The sequence below is a fragment of the Talpa occidentalis genome, unplaced genomic scaffold (assembly GCF_014898055.3).
Source record: "Talpa occidentalis isolate TD23 unplaced genomic scaffold, MPIMG_talOcc4v2.1, whole genome shotgun sequence".
In the NCBI taxonomy this organism is placed as follows: Eukaryota; Metazoa; Chordata; class Mammalia; order Eulipotyphla; family Talpidae; genus Talpa; species Talpa occidentalis.
The window spans coordinates 73,938,668-73,952,251 of record NW_026555331.1 but is presented as its reverse complement, the minus strand read 5'-3'; the positions used below and the strand labels follow the sequence as shown (position 1 = coordinate 73,952,251).

Here is a 13,584-nt window from a genome sequence, read left to right as displayed (position 1 = left end):
AGCAGAAATACAAAAAATTAGAAACTATTACAAATGTGTACATGCAAACAAGTTCAACAACCTAGAAGAGAAGGACAAATTCTTAGAAATCTACAATCACACAGAGCTGGATAAAAAAGAAATACAAAACCTAAACAAACCAATTACAAGAAATGAAATGGAAACAGTAATCAAAATTCTCCCCCAAAAGAGAAGCCTAGGACCAGATGTTTTCACAAATGAGTTCTATCAAATGTTCAAAGATGAATTGGTGCCTATCCTAAAAACACTCTTTAAAAAAATTGAGTAACCTTAAGAATACTACCAAATATGTTTTAAAAGCCAACATTACACTAATATCAAAATTAAACAAAGACAACACACATGCAAAAAGAAAATTACAGGCCAATTTCCCCAATGAACAGACTCAAAAATCCTCAATGAAATCCTAGTAAACTGAATCCAACAGTGCATCAAAGGCTTATACACTATGACCACAAGGGATTTATTCCAGGGACACAAAGATGGTTCAAGACTTGAAAATTAATGTAATCAACACATCAACAAAAAGAAAAATAAAAACCATATGATCATAGCAACAAATGCCAAGAAAGCATCTACCAAAGATCAACATCCATTTATGATGAAAGCCCTCAAAATTCTTGGTATAAAAGGAACATTCATTAAATAAGAAAAATCATATACACAAACCCACAGCTCACATAATTCTTTTTTTAATTTACATAGATATATTTTTTTACATCATTGTTCATTTATGCACAATGTATGCTTGTATACTTTCTCATTTCAGGTGTTTTTCTCACCAGCTGCTCCCCTCAGCAGTGTATTTCAGTCAGTCTGCTTGTTCTGTTCCCCAGTCTGTCTCTGGTGAATCCTCTCACTCCCCACACCTCTGGCCTGTATCCCACTTCTTGTATGCATAAATAAATCTTTAAAAAAAACAAACTGAAATCCTTCCCTTTAAGATCTGGAACAAGACAAGGATGTCCATTCTCACCACTGCTTTTCAATATAATACTGGAAGTCCTAGCTAGAAAACTAAGACAAGAGAAAGACATTCAAGGAATCCAAACAGGAAAAGAAGAAGTAAAACTATCACTATTTGCAGATAATAATGTAAAAATAGAGAGAAAACACTAAGAAACTACAGAAAAACTAATGAAAACAATAATCCAGGTCCATATCAAGAACTAGATAGTAAAGTAGCAGGTTACAAAATCAACACAAAAATCAGTAGTCTTCCTGTATGCAAACTGTCTGAAGAAAGTGGAATTAAGAATACCATCCAGGGGGCCTCCCCAGTGGCGCAGCGGTTGAGCGCTGGATTGTGAAGCTGCCCGCAGCCTCTGCAGCGCCGGTTCGATCCCCGGCCACCGGGTGAAGGTCCCACATGGCACGTAGACCTCTCCTGCCGCCCACTGCTCCCTTCAGCAGTGTACTTCATCAGTCTGCCTGCTGTGTTCTCGGCTCTGACTCTGGTGAATTCTCTCTCCCTCCCGCACTTCTGACTGTACCCAGTGCTTGTATAAATAAATAAATAAATCTTTAAAAAAAAAAAAAAACCATCCAGGGCTAACCTGGTGGCACAACGGGTTGAGTCTCAACACTATGAAGCTATGTGCAGCCACTCCAGCAGGAGTTTGATCCCCAGCCAGGGAGCTAACCCACATGGTGCAGTAGACCACTCATGTCTCACCCACAGCTCCCCTCAGCAGTGTATTTCTCTCAATCCGCCTGTTCTGCTTCCCACTCTGTCTCCAGTGAATCCTCTGCCTTCCTCCCACCCCTAAACCTCGGTCTGACACCCCAGCTCTTCTATACATAAATAAATTTAGAAGAAAAAAAAAATACCACGCCATTTACAGTTGTACCAAAAAAAAAAAAATTAAATACCTGGGGATAAACCTAACAAAGGATATGAAAGACCAACACTAAGAAAATTACAAAGCAGTGTTGAAAGAAATAGAAGACACAATGGAATTCTCCAAAGAAATAGAACAAATATTGCTGAAATTCACATGGAATCATAGAATACCTATAATAGCCAAAGCTCTCCTAATTAAAGACAGAGAGAATAAATGTATTACACTCCCAGACTTCAAAGTGTACTACAAAACCGTAATAATTAAAACTGGCGGGGCATCCCTGGTGGCGCAAGAGGTTAAGACGCAACCTGTGAAGCTATCCACAGCCACTGCAACAGGACTTCGATCCCCATACAGGGAGCTACCCACATGGCATAGCAGATGTCTCCTGACTCGCCCGCTGCTCCCCTCAGCAGTGTATTTCAGTCAATCTGCCTGTTCTGTTCCCTGCTGTCTCTGGTGAGTCCTCTCACCACCACCCTCAACAACTTTGACCTGTGCCCCATTTCTTGTATGCATAAATAAATAAATCTTTAAAAAAAAATTGGAAGCAACAAATGCTGGTGAGGATGTGGAGGGAAAGGAACTCTGTTACATTGCTGTTGGGAAATCAAACTGGTTCAACCACTATGAAAAGCTGTGTGGAGGACCCTCCAATTTCTAAAACCAGAGCTACCATATGGCCAGCAATTCCACTCCTAGAAATCTACACAAAAAAATTGAACTCCTATGTTTACTGCAGCACTAATTACAATAACTGAAACAACCCAGATGCCCCAAAACAGATGACTGCATCAAGTTGTGATATATATATATATACACATATACATATATATATACACACACACACAACAGAATACTATACTGCAATCAAAAAAGATAATATGCCATTTGTGGCAACATGGATGGAGCTGGGATTATGCTAAGTGAAATAAGTCAGAAGGGGAACGATAAAGGCCTGATGGTTCCATTCATATGTGGTATGTAGAGAAACCAAATAAAGCATCAGACAAAGGCAAACTATAAAACTGACCGTTGGAAGCTGGCCATAGATATGAGACATCTAGGAGGGGAGGGAGAGAAGTGGTGAGAACGGGTGGGGAAGAGCCTGGTGGACTATGGATGCTCTAGCTGTGAGAGAGCTAGAGTGACCACACCTGAGGGGATAAATCCTATACTGTGAAAAAATTAACAATGTAAAACTTCATTGAAATATGCAAATTAGGGTCTCCCTGGTGGCACACATGATTGAGTGCAGTGTTGTGAAGCTGTCCACAGCCTCTGCAGCGCAGCTTTGATCCTAGCTAGCCAGTGATACCCACATAGCGCAGCAGACCCCTCCTGTCTTGCCTGCTGCTCCCCTCAGCAGTATATTTCAGTCACACTGCCTCTTCTGTTCCCTGCTCTGTCTCTGGTGAATCCTCTCACCCACCCGCACATCTGGCCTGTACCCTGGTTCCTGTATGTATAAATAAAACAAATCAATCTTAAAAATATATATATATACACAAATTAAAAACAATATAAAAAAATAAATTGCAATGATAAAAAATCTTGCAAAAAATGAATGATACTATAAATATTTACAAGCTATCATTCTTAAAATCTTAAACATGCTTTGTATTACTTGCCTGTTTAATAATCTTTCATTACATATATTCCAGATATAGAAAATTTTATTCATTTTCAAATTCACAGTGCATCAAAATGTATCTTCAAATTGAGTATTAGGGGCAGATGTTCCTTCAAATACTTTGATTTTGGTTTTGCCTTTGAAATCATTACTTTTTCCAATTCAGATCAACTTCTCATTTTATATTTTTGTATTCTATAAAACCGTTCAAACCTTCTCTTTGTAATTTATCTGTAAAGCATTTACAAAGAACTATATAGTCTATACATAATATTCTGAACTCAAAATCACCAGCAGATTCTTGGTAGCATTTATATACACAACACTGATGTCTCAGCAAGATTTAACAGATTTACACAGAACAACATATTGCCACTGCCAATGTTAGAAATTTATTTTGCTCTCAAACTTATTTCTTAGAACATCATTTATAGGATTTAAATGAAGTATACAAAGTGTATTTCTGTTTTTTAAGTGTTTCATTTTCCTTCTACCAAACCAGCATTTCTCCCTCCCTCCCCCAGCCCTTCAATTCTTTCCCCTATTCCCATTGGTACCCTTTACCATTTTTAGCTGAGTTCAAATGATTTCTTCTATTGCTTTCATGTAACTGTTTTATGGGTATTTATATTCCACAGATGAGTGAAACCATCCAAAAGCTGTCTTTCACTTTTTGACGGACTCAACATAATCAACTCAAGGTCTATCCATTTTGTCCCAAATACCACTGTTTCATCTTTCTTCACAGCTGTATAATATTCCATTGGATACGTTCTCCACAGTTTATCCACTCATCACTGGAAGGGCACTTGGATTGGTTCCATGATTTGGCAATTGTAAATAATGCTGCTATGTACCCACAGGTGTTGATAAACTTTGTTTTTTAAAGATTTATTTATTTAACATTATTAAAATGGCCATCCTACCAAAAGCACTATGCAGATTCAATGCTATTCCAATAAAAATTTCAATGACATTCTTCAAAGAAATAGAACAATTATTGATGAAATCATATGGAATCACCAAAAACCCCGAAAAGCCAAAGCTCTCCTGAAAAAAAAAAGAAGGGAATGGAGGCATCACACTCCCAGACTTCAAACTATACTACAAAGCCATAATCATCAAAACTGCATGGTATTGGAACCAGAACAGACACACAGACCAATGGAATCGAATAGAAAATCCAGAAATAAACCCACAGATTTATGATCAACTAATCTTTGACAATGGAGCAAAGACTATGCATCGGAGCAAAGAAAGTCTGTTCAATAAATGGTGCTGGGAAAACTGGGTCGCTACATGCAAAAGAATGAAGCTTGACCACTACCTCACACTATACACAAAAATCAACTCACAATGGATTAAAGAACTAGACAGAAGACCTGAAACCATAAAATACATAGAAGGAAATATAGGTGAAACACTACGTGATATGCACATCAAAGACATCTTTTTTTTTTTAATTTTTAATTTTTTTTTAAATAATAAATTTTATTTTTATATTCCCCATACAATTGCAGCCCCCCCATTCTGATCCCAATCCCTCTCCTCCCGCCCCCGCCCCCCTAAAAGTGTCTCTGGTTCATAGTTTTTTGTTGATTTTGATTTTCACTTTCTTATAGTTATTCATTTTCCTGGTCCCTTATTTAAGTTTTCTAGATTCCTGCTATGAGTGAGACCATCCGGTACTTTCTTTTTCTTTTTGGCTTATTTCGCTGAGCATGATCCCTTCCAGCGCCATCCATGTTGCTGCAAATTGCATGTGTTTATCTTTTTTGAATGCTGAGTAATATTCCATGGTATATATGTACCACATCTTCTTGATCCAGTCATCTATTTTTGGGCATTTGGGTTGTTTCCAAAGCTTAGCTATTGTAAACAGTGCTGCTATAAACATAGGGGTGCAGGTGTTCTTTGGAATTGATGTTTCTGTGTCCTTTGGGTAAATACCTAGGAGCGGAATTGCTGGGTCATATGGAAGCTCTATGTTTAGTAGGCCCAGAAATCTCCACACAGCTCTCCATAGTGGTTGGACCAGTTTGCACTCCCACCAACAGTGCAGGAGAGTTCCTTTTTCTCCACACCCTCGCCAACATTTGTTGTTGCTAGTTTTTTTAATATGTGCCATTCTCACTGGTGTAAGATGGTATCTCATGGTAGTTTTGATTTGCATTTCCCCATCAAAGACATCTTTACAGAAACATCACCCAAAGCAGTGATAGTGAAGGCAAAGATAAACAGCTGGGACTACATCAAATTAAAGAGCTTCTGCACAGCAAGAGAGACAATAACAAAAACAAAGAGAAACCCCACTGACTGGGAGAACATTTTTGCACACAACACTAATGATAAAGGACTGATCACAAAAATCTGCATAGAGCTGATGAGACTCAGCACAAACAAAGAAAATAATCCAGTCAAAAAATGGGCAGAAGAGCTAAAAAGAAACTTCTCTGAAGAGGAAATGCAAATGGCCAACAAGCATATGAAAAAATGTTCAACATCACTTGTAATCAGGGAAATGCAAATCAGAACTACCATGAGATACCATCTTACACCAGTGAGAATGGCACATATTAAAAAAACTAGCAACAACAAATGTTGGCGAGGATGTGGAGAAAAAGGAACTCTCCTGGACTGCTGGTGGGAGTGCAGACTGGTCCAACCATTATGGAGAGCTGTGTGGAGATTTCTGAATCTACTAAGCATAGAACTTCCATATGATCCAGCAATTCCACTCCTAGGTATTTACCCAAAAGACACAGAAACATCAATTCCAAAGAACACCTGCACCCCTATGTTTATAGCAGCACTGTTTACAATAGCTAAGCTTTGGAAACAACCCAAATGCCCAAAAATAGATGACTGGATCAAGAAGATGTGGTACATATATACCATGGAATATTACTCAGCATTCAAAAAAGATAAACACATGCAATTTGCAGCAACATGGATGGCGCTGGAAGGGATTATGCTCAGCGAAATAAGCCAAAAAGAAAAAGAAAAATACCGGATGGTCTCACTCATAACAGGAATCTAGAAAACTTAAATAAGGGACCAGGAAAATGAATAACTATAAGAAAGTGAAAATCAAAATCAACAAAAAACTATGAACCAGAGACACTTTTAGGGGGCGGGGGCGGGAGGGGAGGGATTGGGGTCAGAATGGGGGGCTGCAATTGTATGGGGAATATAACAATAAAATTTATTATTTAAAAAAAAAAAAACAAACAACTATGAACAAGAGACACTCTGGGGGGTGGGGGGGTGGGGAGGTGAGGGATTGGGGTCAAAATAAGGGGATTACAATTGTATGGGGAATATAAAAATAAAATTTATTTAAAAAAATAAAAAAATTTTTAAAAATTTTAAAAAAAGATAAAAAAAGGGTGTCAATCTTGTAAGTGGGGCTGCTTACTCACCTAAATTCAAGGTCACGGGGGAGACCAAATTTCCCACTTTTTCCCCCTCAAATATTTTCCTAGCCAATATTTTTAACTAATGCCTCAAGTTTCTCACTTGTCTTGAGATACTTATATTTACAAAGCAGACAATACTATTAAGAAATAATTTCCAAAGTATATTTAGTAGTCAAACTGTTCTCAGCACTTCATTTTGAAGAGTAAGATTTTAAATAACTTAATTCTTTCTCAGATAGATTATTTTTGGGGCACATATTCTATTAAGCATGGAAACAACTGCTTGGCATATGTTCCTCTTTGTAGTACCCATTAGCTACTTGAAGACTGAGAAGTCCTTCAGTAAAAGAATTATTGTTCAGCCAAACATTAACCAATTCACATATCTCACCACAATATCCATAGAAATCCTATGGAAATCAAACAGAAATACTCGGATATGTGTTATATGGATTATTTTTACTCAATTGTGAATGAAACATATGAGAGTGAGTTTCGATGAGAGAAAGGGCAATCGTCACTGGGGCAGAGGGAAGGTGTTTGCTTTGGTGGAGAGTATGAACAGAGACAGTGAAGGTTAGTTTACTCTTTAATAGTGGAAGCTAGAGTCAGAGCTCTGGTCTGGCTTTACAGCATAAAATGGATAGTAGGATAAGAGGAAAAAAATATTTATTTATTTGTTTATTTATATATTTTTTTGTTTTTAATTTTTATTATTTATTTATTTATTTATTTATTTATTTATTTATTTATTTATACAAGCACTGGGTACAGTCAGAAGCGCGGGAGGGTGAGAGAATTCACCAGAGCCAGAGTGGGGAGCAGAGCAGGCAGAAGGACGGTGGTGCACTGCTGAGGGGAGCAGCGGGGGGCAGGAGAGGTCTACGCACCATGTGGGACCCTCCTCTGGTGGCCGGGGAGCAGCAGGGGATTGAACCGGCACTGCAGAGGCTGCGGGCAGCTTCACAACCCAGCGCTCAACTGCTGCGCCACCGGGGAGGCCCAGATAAACTTCTTAATAGTTATTTTAATAACTCACTGTTAGCAGCAGAGCATGAAAATGTATTTATAATATGGCAACAACTACAAGTATTATTGATTAGATCATGATGCTTTCCTCCAAGATGTTCCTATCTCTTTACGACTTTCTACTCAGTGTGTATAGTCTGGTCTTGTTTTCTACTTGATATCAAGGGTATCTTAGAACCAAAGGTATCCAATAATACTGACTACTGAGCATTAAATCTCAGAGGAATTTTAATTCTTTTCCTGGCATTTTAAATGCTAGGAATTCCTTCTTAAATGGAAGTACTACTTTATCCAGAGATCATTTGCTTTCAAACCATAGAATTTGTCCCAAGGTAAAACAGCATCCATTGGGAAAGTTGCTTCTCAGAAATAATCACCCAATCTTCCTTATTTTCTCTCTCAGCAATACCTGGCATCCAGTTCTTCAACTTTGGAGGACTTTACAAGGTAACTAAGACTGTTTTCAGGTTTCCCCTCTGTCAACTTAGGATTCATGAATCTTGGGTGTTTAATTTCCACTCATTCTTGGCTTTCAGTATTACAAACTGTGTTGCTATTATTTCCCTTTCTAATGTTCTTGTCCTTTTAGGTCTTCAATGTAGTGTTAGTGAGATTTCAAGAGGAACCAAGAAAAGAATCAATCTGTCATCTTTTTTTTTTTTTTATAGAGGCATGTTTTATTTATTTATTTGTTTGTTTGTTTGTTTGCTTTGTTTTTATACAAGCACTGGGAACAGTCAGAAGCACGGGAGGGTGAGAGAATTCACCAGAGCCAGAGCAGGGAGCAGAGCAGGCAGAAGGACCAAAGTACACTGCTGAGGGGAGCAGCGGGCGGCAGGAGAGGTCTGCGCGCCATGCGGGACCCTCCTCCAGTGGCCAGGGAGCAGCCGGGGATCGAACCAGCACTGCAGAGGCCGCGGGCAGCCTCGCAACCCAGCGCTCAACCGTTGTGCCACCGGGGAGGCCCTCAATCTGTCATCTTAATTCATTACGGCATTAAATGCTAGAAGAATGAAACTACAAAAATAAAATCATTTTAGGCACACTAAGTGAAAACTACCAAATATAAAGGATTATCCACACTTGGAATATTACAGGTAATGACTGCCTGGGTTACATTTCCTTTCTCAGTTGGAACATAATTATTCCCCACAATGAATCTATACTCAGATGTGGGCTTATACCTAGACTTAATTTGAGGTACTGAAATGTAAGCAAGTAATGGTTTCTAATGACTATGAAAAATGTCCTAAGAATCTTTTCTTCACCTACAATGCCCATTTGCTCTGGTTTACCTGCATCTATTCTCCACATCTCCACCAAGCGGGACACCAGAAAGGATGGAGCACAGTGAACAAGGGAAAAGTGGTTAGGATATGAGGTAGTAGCAATAAGTAGAAAAAGCAGATTACACAGGGGAGTGGAAAAGTTCATTCTAAGTATAATGGTTTTGAAATGGAGATTGATAGGATTAGTTTTTATAATTTTGATTGGATTTTGTGTGAAAAATAAAATGGAGGTAAATTTTTTAGCAGACCTCTCCTATCTCGCCTGCTGCTCCCCTCAGCAGTGTATTTCAGTTAATCCATCTGTTCTGTTCCCCACACTGTCTCTGGTGAATCCTCTCACACACCCCCACACACCTGTGGCCTGTACCCCAGCTCTTGTATGCATAAATAAATCGTTAAAAAAAAACTTAACCTTAAGAATTAACTCATAACTCTGTAAACTTTTGAAAATAAATATTAAAGTATTAAGATATGTTTATAGGTTGCTTTGCTAAGAATACTGCAAGAGTTAGACAGGTTTTGGAATAAATTTAAAAAAAAAGATTCAAAAGTTAAATGTTAATTCTTAATTAACTGTCCTGTTTTTCTGAAGTAAAAACTTAAAGCAATCATTTTCCAGCTGATAAAAGGCACAAGCTTTATTAATGGCCTATTATATCACAATACTGCCACCTTGTGGAAGACATCACTAGAAAAACATATTATTTATAATCAACTTTGTGTCAGTTTGTGATTTTCTGTAAAAAAAAAACGAAGTGACTATATTGATTTTATCCTTTCTAGCCTATTACACCTAAAGCCTTTAGTAAAGAGAAAAGACAGGATGCATTACTTCTGTTTCCCACAATAAAAAGTATAAAATGACATTCACGTTTTAGTATTAGGAAAAGATGTAACCATAAAGGGATAGCATGAAGGAGTTTTTTTTTTTTAAAGATTTGTTTATTTATGCATACAAGAGCTGGGGTGCATGCCAGAAGTGGGAGGGGGGGAGTGAAAGGATTAACTAGAGACAAGACTGGGGAGCAGAACAGGCAGATCCACTGAAATACACTGCTGAGGGGAGCAGCAGGCAAGACAGGAGAGGTCTGGTGTGCCATGTGGGTAGCTCCTTGGCAAGGTGGCTACGGATTACTTCATAGTGCTGAGACTTAACCCCTTGCGCCACCAGGGAGGCCCATGAAGGAGTCAGTGGTGGTCACTACACATACACATACATACATATACACACACACACACACACACAAGTTAAAATTCAAGAATTGTAAACCAAAAGACAAAATGGTCATTTTCCTGTAATTTTTACCTAATTTTTACAAAGCAAGATAAAAATACTGCCATGTTTATAGAAAGGGGGCAAAATCATTTTTAAAAAAATGTGGAAGTATTTACATAGAATTCAACCTTTTTATCATGTAAAGCCCACAGGTAATAGGTCCAAATAAGATTAGGTTCTAATCTGACACAAACGTGTTGAAATATTTAAATAAGGACTTGGAAGTGCTTCAAAAGGGGACCAATTTACAGTAAATCACCTTGTTATTTACCCTAGCATTGGACAGATGCAAGTTAACAATATACTAAACCAAAAATTAGGAATCATTACTCAACTTTGACTCTAGTAACTGCAAAAGGTGTCTTTTTTAAGGCATTTCTATGAGACTGTATTTTGTTTTCCTCTAAAATCTAAGGGAATAAACAGGTGAAGTTGGGGGCTTAGTCTTTATGCCATCTTGGTATTTTCTGGATGCTAGAGAAGTCACATTTAAGTTATGCTAAAGTTCCAAGAGTCTGGAGTATCCAAATTCAATGCATTTTGTCAATGCCAAAATGCCACAAGGTGCTAAGAGCCCACAAGAAGTGAGTGCCCAAATGACAAATGAACCCAAAATGTGAGCAAAAAATCACATTTACACCATGGTTCTCCCATCTCTCCCCATTAATACATTTGATGATTATTATGGTATATGGACTATAATAGCAATGAAGGAATATTAAACAGAGAGTTTATGAGATGTTGTAGAGGGAGCTGGGCTGACGAAAGGTAACAATCTACTAACCAAAAACTAGGAATCAATATTGAGCTTTGACACTAGTAACTGTAAAAGATGTCTTTTAAAATCATTTTTATGAGACTGTATTTTGTCTTCCTCTAAAATCTAAGGAATAAAAAGTCAAGTGGGGGCTTAGTCTTTATGTCATCTTGGTATTAAGAGATCTTAGTTTTCTAAGAGTTGGTTGAGCCACACTATTGTGATGTAGAGGGAAATCAAAACAGAATGCTAACAGGTACAGGGCTTGGGGGGGGGGGAGGGTAATGAAATATTTTAAGTTGATTGTGGTGATGACTGCACAATGTTGAAGTGGAAAATGTCAGGCTGACCTATTAATTAGCTGAAGTTATGCTGAGACAAAACTTCAATGTAGACTGAAAGTTCCAGGGAGTAACTGATAACCGTTCTCAAGGCCACACTCCTAACTTATGCACCCCAGATAACTGCTTAGGAATTTCCTGCTTTTGGAGAAAGATCTCCTCTGGGCCCACCTGCGTAAAGGCTTTCCCTCCTCTCTGAGTGCTGCCTGGTTCCCTAATTCTGCCATAACATTGTGACTGTATTGCAATCAATGTCCCTGGGTAAATTATATGGTATGTGAAATAGGACTGTATATCTTACCTTTTCCCCATTATTTCCTCAGTTCCTGAAACAGCGACTGGCAACATTAGGAATCCAAAACATTCTTATTAAAAGGAAAAATAAATTTCAGAATATGAGTACAGCATTATAAAACTATCATATCCAAAGAGATTAAATTAGGGCAGGTTGGCACGGCAGAAGCAAGCATAGGTGTAAGTGTACGTGCCTTTTCCATTAAAGGGGATGAAACTAAAAAAATCAGCGGGAATCAAGAAGTGGGGTCTTGAAGACACTAAGGAATTTGCACTATCCTGAATCGATGGGAAGACAGTAAAATTTTGAACAAAGGAGTAACACAATCAGGTTATGTATTTTAAAAGGCAAATGTTAAGAGAGTTACTAACACTAGTCAAAAGTGAAGAAGAGAAACAGTATCTTAGAAGCAGATCCCTTGAAGTGAGAATGGAGAGAAGTTATTAAAATATACAAATACGGATTTTTGAAATTATGGTACAGCGCACACTCACATACACACATACATGCACCGTCTCTCACAATGAAAATCATCTCTCGTCAGCTTCTGTATGGAATTCATCTGTGATGAGGACAAAACTCACTATGCCAAAAATGGGGGCTCCCCAAAGCCCACGTGTCTGCCTTTTCTATCCACCTGGCTGCTTAACCCCACCCTCAGGTCCCAGCCACCTTCCCTTTGGTGGTGATGGGATATGGAGTTCCCAGTGTTTTTGGCTTTGACCTGGGGTGGGGGTGGAGTCCACAACGCCTATATGGAATTAGCTTTGGGACATCCTTTTCCCCCTAACATGACCACTGAGCTATAAAAAGTTCTTTTCTCCAATTACCTGGGGCGGGGTCCTCTCAAGAGTGCAACTTAGTAACACCAACAGAGTGCCCGCTTTTACCTCTATGAAAAGATCCCAACTCTTACGAATATGCTTCTGAAAAGGTACAGCAAGGACTGCCAGACGAGGCCACGGTTCGCTACACCGAGCCCGGTAACCCCGGGGGCACTCTGTAGGATCCCACGCTCAGGGACCGCTTTAGACGCCAAAGCAGCCATGCAGTGCGGGGCGGGGCGACCCAGACACCACGAGAGGCGCCGTGACCTCGGAGGAGACCCTTTGCAGCAGCCCACCCCGCACGCGAAATCAGGCACCCCTTCTGCGGGACTACAGGATTCTGAGAGTAGAAGACACGCGGGCCTTTCCTCCCCGAGCAACCTAACCTGTCCGGGAGTGAAGCAGCGCGCGGCGCAAGGCAGGGGCGTCCTTCCGGGCGCAGGAGGCGGTAGCAGCCCCCGGCGGACGCGCCCAATGAGGAGCAGTGGAGACTTCCGGCGCCGCCAGCTTCGCGGGCTAGAGCGTTGTGAAGCGGAAGCCGCTGGCCAGAGCGCGCCTCCGGGGGAGGGCGGAGGCTGAGAGGGTCGCGCGAGGTGTTGTGTTGCTCCGGGGCGCTCAGACTTTGGCGGGGAAAAGGTTTGCTCCTCAAATCACGGCTTTTAGGTCTCTGCCTTCCGGTAGTGCCCGAGGTACATTCTGCCCAGCAGCACCGCCCAGGAAATGTATACCACTAGCTCAGAGTGCCCCGCGCGGCCCCTAGGCTGACTCCAAGGAAACGAAATCACAGAGCATGTTGCGCCTTTTGGTTGAGGGTGGAATTGGGCCGAGGGGTCCCGGGTCCCTTCCTTGTCTC

At 39.9% G+C, this 13,584-nt stretch overlaps 1 protein-coding gene across 3 annotated transcripts in view; it reads right to left on the bottom strand.

Moving 5' to 3' along the window:
- Positions 1-13,207, bottom strand: part of LOC119241613 (cytochrome c oxidase assembly factor 1 homolog) — a 111,386-nt gene extending 98,179 nt beyond the window's left edge. For 2 of the 3 annotated variants that reach the window (XM_054692282.1, XM_054692283.1), the window contains exons 1-2: positions 13,118-13,207; positions 11,911-11,974 (exon numbers count right to left, since the gene is read on the bottom strand). The gene's annotated coding sequence lies outside the window, so the exon portion shown is untranslated. The remainder of the gene's footprint in view (positions 1-11,910; positions 11,975-13,117) is intronic. The other variant, XM_037507028.2, reaches the window with a different exon arrangement.
- Between the last annotated feature and the right edge of the window lie 377 nt (positions 13,208-13,584).